General features: G+C 40.6%; 1 long non-coding RNA gene across 1 annotated transcript in view; it reads left to right on the forward strand.

Annotated features, from left to right (window-relative positions):
- LOC144587019 (uncharacterized) overlaps positions 1–9,704 on the forward strand; it is a 30,375-nt gene extending 20,671 nt beyond the window's left edge. Inside the window, exon 2 of the long non-coding RNA XR_013542151.1 lies at positions 7,784–9,704. This is a non-coding gene — a long non-coding RNA (uncharacterized LOC144587019). The remainder of the gene's footprint in view (positions 1–7,783) is intronic.
- The last annotated feature ends 914 nt before the right edge of the window (positions 9,705–10,618 follow it).

Genomic DNA, 10,618 nt, shown 5'->3' on the forward strand with positions numbered 1-10,618 from the left:
TTATTTATTTATTTTATTTTATTTTATTTTATTTATATCCCGCCTATCTGGTCAAGCAAGGACCACTCTAGTGATAACATTTTCCAATATAAATATGTGCAGTCCACTGTTCAAGGTTTTGCTGCAATATGGAGTGTCCTTTGTTTGTTTATCTTCTATTCCATACTCCCTAGTTTTGGCTAAACATGGGCAGAGACAGCAGACCCAGCTGCTGGAAAAGAAGCTGGGTCACTGTCTCTGAAGATGGCGACAGTGGAGGACGAAGAGGTAGCGGCGGCAAGATGAGGTAGGGAGGCAACGAAGACAGTGGGAAGTGGGCAAGTGGGTGGCAGAGGGGATAGACACATTCGGTTCTCCTCCCCCCCCCCAGTGCAAACACGGAAAACAACTCACGAAATGGTTCTTCTTTCTGGTGTTTGTGGGTGGTTTGTGGTTTATGGGTAGCTACAAGCCTTGAACCACCCTGTTCCATTATCTTTCCAGTTCGTGCCCATCTCTAATAAGGACACATCGATTCAGGTGTTACAAAATACCATTTTCAAACTGTATTTTGGAGATGCAGCTTAAAATTTGTGAACACCATGTCTCATGAAGGATAAATTTAAATATAACTGGGGGTACCCAGTATATCTGAGAGTTTTATTTGTTGGGAAATACTACAGGATAAAGTCCATGGAACAAGACTTGAATTTGCTTCATGAGTAGGGTTTAATAGAGGATGTGCAGATGAAACAAAATATGGTAAAGCTGGAGGAGACAAAGAAAGATCAACCCACTACTTCTGAGGGAGTGATTTGAGAGGAGCAAGGTGCAGTTGGAGGACTGTCCTTGGAAAGATCATATCCTTAAATGCAATCTATCAATTCAGGGGGAGATGATTAAATCTGACAAAAAGTTAAGGAGATATAAAGAATATGTGTTTATTAATTTTAAAAAAGGGTTTCTACATTTTTAATTTCTGCTTAAATTTATTTTTAGATAGAATTAATACTGTACCAAAAGTTAATAAGTTCATAGGTTACTGGAATTAGTGACAGATACTGTATATATGTTAAACTGTTAACCTGACGAACTGCTTGGAATGCAAATAAATATATATTAATAGGTTCATGGGGTCAAGATAGTGAAAGAGAAATAAAAGAGGAAGAGAGGAGGACTTGTAAGCTAATGTTCGTTCAGGTTATTGACTTTTTAAAGATAAAGCAACATAACTATCAAAGAGGATAAGAAGATATATGATAATTAGAAAGAATTAGATTTTAGCACTTCTTGTTATTCTTTAGTTGTTAAGTCGCATCCAACTCTTTGTGACCCCATGGACCAAAACACGCCAGGCCCTCCTGTCTTCCACTGCTTCCCAGAGTTTGCTGAAATTCGTGTTGGTTACTTTGATGACACTGTCTATCCATCTCGTCCTCTGCCATCCCCTTCTCCTCTTGCCTTCACACTTTCCTAACATCAGGGTCTTTTCCAGGGAGTCTTCTCTTCTCATGAGATGGCCAAAGTATTGGAGCCTCAGCTTCAGGATCTGTCCTTCCAGAGAACACTCAGGGTTGATTTCCTCTAGAATTGATAGGTTTGTTCTCCTTGCAGTCCAGGGGACTCTCAAGAGTCTCTTCCAGCACCACAATTCAAAAGCATCAGTTCTTCAGTGGTTGGCCTTCTTTATTGTCCAGTTCTCACTTCCATACATCACTACTGGAAAAACCATAGCTTTGACTATGTAGACCTTTGTCGGCAAGGTGATGTCTCTGCTTTTTATCATGCTGTCTAGGTTTGTCATTGCTTTCCTCCCAAGAAGCAGGTGTCTTTGAATTTCATGGCTGCTGTCACCATCTGCAATGATCCTTAAGCCCAAGAAAGTAAAATCTCACTGCCTCCATATCTTCCCCTTCTATTTCCCAGGAGGTGATGGGACCAGTGGCCATGATCTTAATTTTTTTGATGTTGAGTTTCAGGCCATTTTTTGCATTCTCCTCTTTCACCCTCATTACAAGGTTCTTTAATTCCTCCTCACTTTCTGCCATCAGAGTGGTATCATCTGCGTATCTGAAATCATTGATATTTCTTCCGGCAGTCTTAATTCCAGTTTGGGATTCCTCCAGTCCTGCCTTTCGCATGATGTATTCTGCATATAAGTTAAATAAGCCGGGGGACAATATACAGCCTTGTCGTACTTCTTTCCCAATTTTGAACCAATCAATTGTTCCATATCCAATTCCAACTGTTGCTTCCTGTCCCATGTGTAGGTTTCTCAGAAGACAGATAAGGTGATCAGGCACTCCCATTTCTTTAAGAACGTGCCATAATTTGCTGTGGTCCACACTATCAAAGGCTTTGGTATAGTCAATGAAGCAGACGTAGATGTTTTTCTGGAACTCTCTGGCTTTCTCCATAATCCAGCGCATGTTAGCAATTTGGTCTCTAGTTCCTCTGCCCCTTCGAAATCCAGCTTGTACTTCTGGGAGTTCTTGGTCCACATACTGCTGAAGCCTACCTTGTAGGATTTTGAGCATAACCTTGCTAGCATATGAAATGAGTGCAATTGTACGGTAGTTGGAGCATTCTTTGGCACTGTCCTTCTTTGGGATTGGGATGTAGACTGATCTTTTCCAATCCTTTTGTCACTGCTAAGTTTTCCAAACTTGCTGGCATATTGAGTGTAGCAACTTAACAGCATCATCTTTTAAGATTTTAAATAGTACAACTGGAATGCCATCTCCTCCACTGGCCTTGTTGTTAGCCATGCTTTCTAAGGCCCACTTGACTTCACTCTCCAGGATGTCTGGCTCAAGGTCAGCAATCACGCTATCTGGTATTATTCCTCTGTGTATTCTTGCCATCTCTTCTTGATATCTTATGCTTCTTGTAGGTCCCTACAATTTTTGTCCTTTATCATGTCCATCTTTGCACAAAAGGTTCCTTTAATATCTCCAGTATCCTTGAACAGATCTCTGTTTTTTCCCTTTCTATTTTTCCCCTCTATTTCTTTGCACTGTTCATTTAAGAAGGCCCTCTTGTCTCTCCTTGCTATTCTTTGGAAGTCTGCATTCCATTTTCTATAACTTTCCCTATCTCCCTTTCATTTTGTTTCCCTTCTCTTCTCTGCTATTTGTAAGGCCTCGTTGGACAGCCACTTTGCTTTCTTGTATTTCTTTTTCTTTGGGATGGTTTTCGTTGCTGCCTCCTGTACTGTGTTACAAGCCTCCATCCATAGTTCTTCAGACAATTCTCTCTCCACCAGATCTAGTTCCTTAAATCTGTTCTTTGCTTCCACTGTGTACTCATAAGGGATTTGGTTTAGATTATACCTGACTAGCCCAGTGGTTTTCCTATTCACTTCAGTTTAAGCTTGAATTTTGCTATGAGAAGCTGATGATCAGAGCCACAATCAGCTCCAGGTCTTGTTTTTGCTGACTGTATAGTGCTTCTCCATCTTTGGCTGCAGAGAACATAATCCATCTGGTTTCGGTATTGTCCATCTGGTGATGTCGATGTGTAGATTCGCCTCTTGTGTTGTTGGAAAAGAGCTTGTGATGACCATGTTGCTCTATTGACAAAGCTCTATTAGCCTTTGCCTGCTTTGTTTTGAACTCCAAGGCCAAACTTCCCTGTTGTTCCTTTTATTTCTTGACTCCCTACTTTAGCATTCCAGTCCCCTATAATGAGAACGTCTTTCTTTCGTATCAGTTCTAGAAGGTGTTGTAAGTCTTCATGGAATTGGTCAGTTTCTGCCTCTTCAGCATCGGTGGTTGGTGCATAAACTTGGATTACTGTGACGTTGAATGGTCTGCCTTGGATTCGTATTGAAATCATTCTATAATTTTTGAGATTGTATCCCAGTACAGCTTTTCCCACTCTTTTGTTGACTATTAGAGCCCATAAACTGAAGCTGATTCCAAACAATATGAAGGTTTTGTGATTTTGTGATTTTGTGATTCTAGTCACTGGGAGGTGTCTAGGTGATCTATTCTGGACAGGGTTGCGCTCCTTCCAAAGGAGTTGTGCATATCTTCAGATCACTCCTGGTTCTGTCTTATTTGTAAGTAGACTGTTCAGGTTTCTTCATGGTATGGTTTTATAATATCTGATGCTTCAGAGTCCTAATGCTGTGGGAAAATGCAGAATATGGCTGCAAAGGGGGGACAGAAAGGCTAACACTCCGATTTTACCCAAAGCAATATTCTGTCCTGTGTGGGAAATTGTTTGCCTTTTCTTCAAGGAGCAGCAATTATATGGAAGACATATGGGAGACCACGGGCTAATGAGCATTCACTTCTGGGAAAGAGAAACATCCCATCAGTCTGGAATAACTGAACAATATGATCAGTTTATTTTTAGAGATGTTTAGCATATTTCATTATGTCGAGAGGATCAAAACACACACAATTGCTTAGCAGCGGTAGCTGGTGCCTACCATGTTTGATGGGGCAGAAGATACAGTAACCAATGCTAGTGCAGCTAATGCAAAAGTAACCATACATGAATACACACAGGCCAGCAATTACATAATCTCTCTCTCTCTCTTTCTCACTCTCTCTCTCTCACACACAGAGAGAGACAGAGAGAGAAAGAGATTTATTTATTTATTTATTTATTTATTTATTTATTTATTTATTTATTTATTTATTTATTTATTTATTTATTTATTTATTTATTTATTTATTTATTTGATTTATATCCCGCCCATCTGGTATATTCTACCACTCTCCTTCCATGCATCTCTTGCACAGTTCTGGGATACCATGGTAGAGACAATTCTGTGGGAGCGTGTCAATTGAAAATTGCCTAGCAAAAGAATGGATGACTCTCACACCCAAAAATTCTCCAATGTGAAGCAACTCCTTGGAAATAACGTATGCCTGGAAAAAGGGGGTACGAAACCTGCAGTACATTTGGCTATGCATAATATGTCGTTTGGCTAGAGGACATTGTTATTAATTAAAGCAGGCATCTGCCCGCAAAGTTTGATTCCCCACAGGGCTTCCTTGACAGGGGCTGGACTCCACGACCCATAGGGTCCCTTCCAGTTCTGCATTTCAAAGATTAAGAAAGCAGAATCAGCTGCTAAGAAAACATTGCACATGACATGATCTGTGGATTAGTTTGAAAACCATGGAGTCTCCTTATCACATATTAAAGAAGGGAAAAGTGTGTGTATTTTGAATCCATGGAATACCAAAGCAGGCAGGTGAGCATAAAGGATGGAATGAGTAAGTCACTGGCCTCAGTCATTGTAATTACTCATAAGTACTATCTTCTACCGAAGTCATGCATCAAATGGCAGAATTTTTCATAATGTGTGCATAAAGGAGAAAGCTGAGCAATGGACTTTTTTTACATGAGTCAACAATACATTATTTTGCTTGGAGTAGAAAGCAGATGAGTAAGAGTTGAGAAAAGCTTTGAAACACTTTTACTACTAATAGTTAGTGAGATGATAAGCACGGACAATAAATGTGTGTAAAAGAAAGCAAATAACCTACGTCACCTGCTTTCCAATAAAGTACTTAATTACTACATCCAATGAAACCGACCTCTCAGTTACATTTTGATCTTGTTTAGTGATGCCTTGTACAAAGGTGAAGGAAGTGGAAGTGAAACATTAAAAGGTCGTTACAAGATGATTCACATTTCCACATAACAGCTATCAAATTTGTTTAAGTCATATTAGATACCAAAACTTTGTAAAAACCAGCAAAACAGGCGTGTTTAGTGGATGAAATCTACTAGTGTAACTTGAGTCATGTAAGACTCCCTTGTCATGGGAAATCCATTGTGAGCCAAGGGACTGTGTGTGTGTGTGTGCCTTTCAATTCCAAAAACCACTGCCAAGACTCTTACTGAGGAGTCTCTTAAAACTATAGCCTAAAAACATTTTAATTTTTTTCTTTCATTTTTGCCTGATAGCCTAAAACTTGTGTCCTACCAGCGATCAAAGAATATTTGTATTTTCATATATAGGTTTTGGATAGAAAGAACTAATCAGGATTTTCTTCTCCTAACAGGAGCATCTCTAATGCTTCTTGCCAAACCAATCTGTCATTATTTGTCTGGGGGATGATAAATGAATAATCCAATTAGGGTTGCTCCCAGGGAAGGCTACAAGCTGCATAATCTTTACACCAGCAGAAGTGCAGAAACCAGCTGGAGTGGATGAAGCAAACTGTGAAACCCTGAAGTCTCTCTCAAGCTGGGTTCCCACTTTATCTTATCATAGAGGGTCTCCTGTTCTCAGATCTGGCCTTTCTATCACCCAGTCAGATACCCGGTATGCTCCTTCACACTGTTGTCTCCCCACATGTGGGCTAACTGGGCTTCTACTTCCACCCCACTGCCATCCACAGTGTGCCATTTGCCAATCTTGCTACTCCATTGTGACAATATGATTGGCTAATAAGGTGCCTTTATGGGGAAATCTCCATCTTACTCTGAAGAAGATCTTTATTAAGGCTTCCTATTGAAACACACACCCTTGGCTAAAGCTGCCACGATTTTTTCTTAAGCTGGAAAGTTTTTATAAATATATATCCCCTCCTTCCCGTGTGAGTTGAGGCCAAAAAACCAAGAAAGGTGTTTATGGAGTAGCTGAAAATAAAGAAATAAAAAAAAAGAGCTGTTTAATGCTGTTTAGAAAATAATATATAAGGGCAATTAAATCTGTAAGGTGGAGATTTTAAAAGGTTTTTGCTATTAGTTTACATGGCATGCCACAAGGCCGTTCATTCCTGATATCATAGCAGTTCATGTAGCAGACAATTACAATTATTTCTACCCCTAAATATTCTGACCATCTTTTCTACAGGCTTTTGTACATAAGTCAAAGGCCAGGTTTTCAACCTATATCCAAACCTGTCTAAGCGCATGGTTACACTTAACAAAAAGAACCCAAAACATCCTGCTTTTAAATTAAGTGGGTTTGAAATCAACTTTAAAAAATCTGTTTACATGACACAGAGCTCAGTGCACTTTTATTTTTTTGCCTAGAAAGGGAGTTAATTTAAATAGGCAGGAGGGGTTGGCTTATTTTTACTCCATAGTGGATCTGATTTATTTTGAATTGTTTGCATGAATGTGTCAAGAGTATCAATTGTTTCTCAAGGATCTGCTAAAATGAATACCAAGTCCAAGAGAGGTTTACCTCTCCTTTACCCCCTCCCCAGCCAGGCAAGAATGTAGACCAGAGACTGGCAGGGTGGAGACAATGTTGGTGGCCACAAAAAAAGCAGCTCCAAGAAGCAAAACAGTGAAGCAGATGGGAAAGGGAAGGCCAAATTTCAGGAGGCACCAGGCAGGCAGGCAGGCAGATGTTTTTGTGTATGTATGCACCCACCCATGAGGAGGAGTAAGACCAAATGACTTAACAGGAGCTTGTTGGCATGCAGGCAACTCTAATTCCAGCCACCTGCCCTAATTTCCTTAGCCACCCAACCTGTGTCCGCCCCCCCAGCTGCAGAAGGCAGTGAGGGGAGGCTTTCTTTTGATCGACCAAACAAAAAAAAGTTGTTTCAGTTTAGCTCCTTCCCAGCTGACCAGGCCTTCTTGTTGCTTGAGCTTAAATACAGCCCTTGGTGCTGCCATCACCATTGCTGTGGGTGACCATGAGGATGCACGCACTGGAACAAAAACCAGATGAAGTTAACGTAATTTATAAGACCCCCAAACTAGTTTCTGACTTATTGCATCAGTGTAATCATACTCTAAGCCTAACTCTACCTGCTTCTCTCTTTCCTAAGTGCTCATAAACACTAAACTATTCTCATATACACTCTCCTCTTCCCAGGTTTGAGAAGAACAGCCAGTTGTCATGAGTTCAGCTGAAGATCCAGAACCTGAGGGGTTAACTACACCTGAGGAGAATGCTGAGCCATTAGAAGCAGAGACAGCTGAATCACCACCAGATTCTCCTCCCCCACTAGCCAGAGTAAGGGCCAAACTTCGGGAAAGACTTATGACGCAAAGTTCAGAGGATCGCCTGAATGCTGCCCGTAGAAACATCAGATCAGCTAGCCCTGAGTATTGACAGAATGAAAGGCTTCCAGCAGTTCAATGACTGTTTTGTGTGTGTATGTATAAGCAGCTCCCAGACGGCTAGGAAGCTCGTGGAAGCACCAAGTCAATTCCTCTGGCTTGTATCATGCTCCTGCTCATCTTGGACCTTGTCTTCTGGCCCCTCGGCCTTGGTCTCTGACTTCTGACTACAGTTTGTGTTTTGGCTCTGGCATTTTGTTATCTGTTATGCATCTAGTGGACTTCTGACATTGGACTGGTTTATTGGACTCTTGCCTGTTAAAACCCCTGGGAATGTGACACCAGTGAAAAAAGGCTGTGATTGTTAGCTTGTTTTATTTATAAGCTGACTTTCTCCAGATAAGGGGACCAAAGGCAACTCACAATGTTGGATAGAGTAAAATTAAAAACATATTAAGTTAAACATTAAAAAACAATTAAGCTATATACTAATTAAATACAATCAAATAATTAAATGCAAGTAAACATTAAAAACTGTCTTAATCTGTGATCAGATGGTGTTTTATCTCATGTTTTGTTCCATGTTGGAAATGGGTTGGTTTGCTACATTTTTTGGTGACCACATGATTTACAGGCAATAATGAACCATTCTGACCCTTATCCATGTCTACCTGCACTTTTTTGGGTTCCTGGTAGAGACTCCCCCCCCCTGGCCTTTTTTTAAAAATCATGGGTAGGAGTGCTCCATTTTAGTTTAGTTCCCATCATGTGTGATTGCCAGTATTGAACCAAAGTGGCACTGGTTGGTGTTTTCCCCCAAGGTTCAGGGCATTGAGTGGTGAACCAATGCAGTGATATGTCATAATTAAAGTGAGAATTTTTATGACCTAAAATGTCAGAAATATGCAAGCATTTGTGACCTTAAAATATTTTGAATATGACCAACTAAACCAAAAATCTGACTTAATTTTCCCCCTGAAATTATCACCCAATTTTAAAAAAATCTATGCTTATACACACACACACAAATTAAAAGGCGTATTCTTCTCATTTCCAGTGCAGAAGCTCTAGTACTGAAGGAATTAAATGAATATTTTGCGAGTAAAATGGTCATATCTGGATTAGTTTCCATCAACAATATTCAAACACTTCTGGGCCAACACTTCAACTTCACACAATTTACAAAACAAAATTTCACCATCATTACTGAAAATCCATTTCTCAAACTCTTGAACAAAATGCTGTAGCTTTATGCTCATCGAACATGTAGTTTTAGGCATATTAGAGTTGTCGAGAGGGTTGCCAAGAATCAAAGTATGACTGAAATATAACATTTATTACAAAATTAAGCATAAATATGTTGTAACACTTTAAAAAAGTCAAAATATTCCTCTCCAGGCAAAATAAAACCACATAATTCCCACCAGATTACCAATAAATATGTTTTAATGTACCAATAAATTCAAATAAAGGCTGCAGAAAAAATATGACATGTCATAGAAATCCTCGCCCTTGTCATTACCAATACATTTTAAAAAATCCAGCTCTCCCTGACTCTTCATGGAAGGGGAGACAAAAAAGGAGGTGGAGAGTCAGAAAAAAGATGGAGAGAGGGATCTCTTTCTCTCTCTCTCTCTCTCTCTCTCTCTCTCTCACACACACACACACACACACACACACACACACACACACACACACACAAACACACACACACAAACACACACACACACAAAATCCAGTACTGTTCCATTTGGGTGGCAAGCCAATGCAGTGACATGCCTTTTACCAATAAATAAAAAAAAATCCATCTTTCTCCACTCCCCATGGACAGGGATGCAGAAGAGTTGGGGGGGATAAGAGGAAGCAGAGGAAGAATCTCTCTTTAAAAAATAAATTATGATTGTAAAAAAAAATTATTTACAATCCAGTGCTGCTTCTCTTCAGTGCCCAGCCAACACAGTGACATGCCACTTACCGATAAATAAACGAAAAAGAATTCCAGCTTTCCTTTGCTCCCAGTGGTGAAGGAGATGGGTGAAGATGCAGGGACACAGAGCTGAGAGGGAGGGGCGGTCTAAATGGGATCGTTTTGAGGTTCGGTGAGGCTTCCTGTCCTGAAGCCACCTGCTCTTTGCAGGTGGATGCCAGGATTGTTCTAAATCTCAGACTACACTTGCAGGCGACCATGTTGTCACCTGATCCACTTCAGAATAGCCTCACTCTCTTGTCCCACCTTAGGTTTCTACAGAGGCATTCTCTCCCTGCCCCCTAGAGCCATGAAAACCTTCCTTGGCATTGATGCAGCACTCTTCTAGTGCTCAAAGCACCCCTTCCAGCAAGCAGACTTACACACCCTAATTAGAAGCTCTACGTGGGGCTACCTTTGAGGTTGATGTGGAAGCTCCAAATGGTGCAGAATGAGGTGGCCAGACTCCATCATATCTCTCCCAATCTGGCTGCTTTGCATTGGCTGCTCGTTCAGTTCTGCATTGATTTCAAAGTATTAATGCTTACATACAAAGCCCTAAACGGTTTAGGGCTTCGATATTTGGCAGAACGCCTACTCCCACCAAAACCTACCCATATCACTTGATCTAGCCAGGAGGTGAGTTTGAGGAGCCTAACGCCGAGGGAGGCCTGGAAGGAA

Source organism: Pogona vitticeps, chromosome 2 (genome assembly GCF_051106095.1).
Source record: "Pogona vitticeps strain Pit_001003342236 chromosome 2, PviZW2.1, whole genome shotgun sequence".
Lineage (NCBI taxonomy): Eukaryota > Metazoa > Chordata > Lepidosauria > Squamata > Agamidae > Pogona > Pogona vitticeps.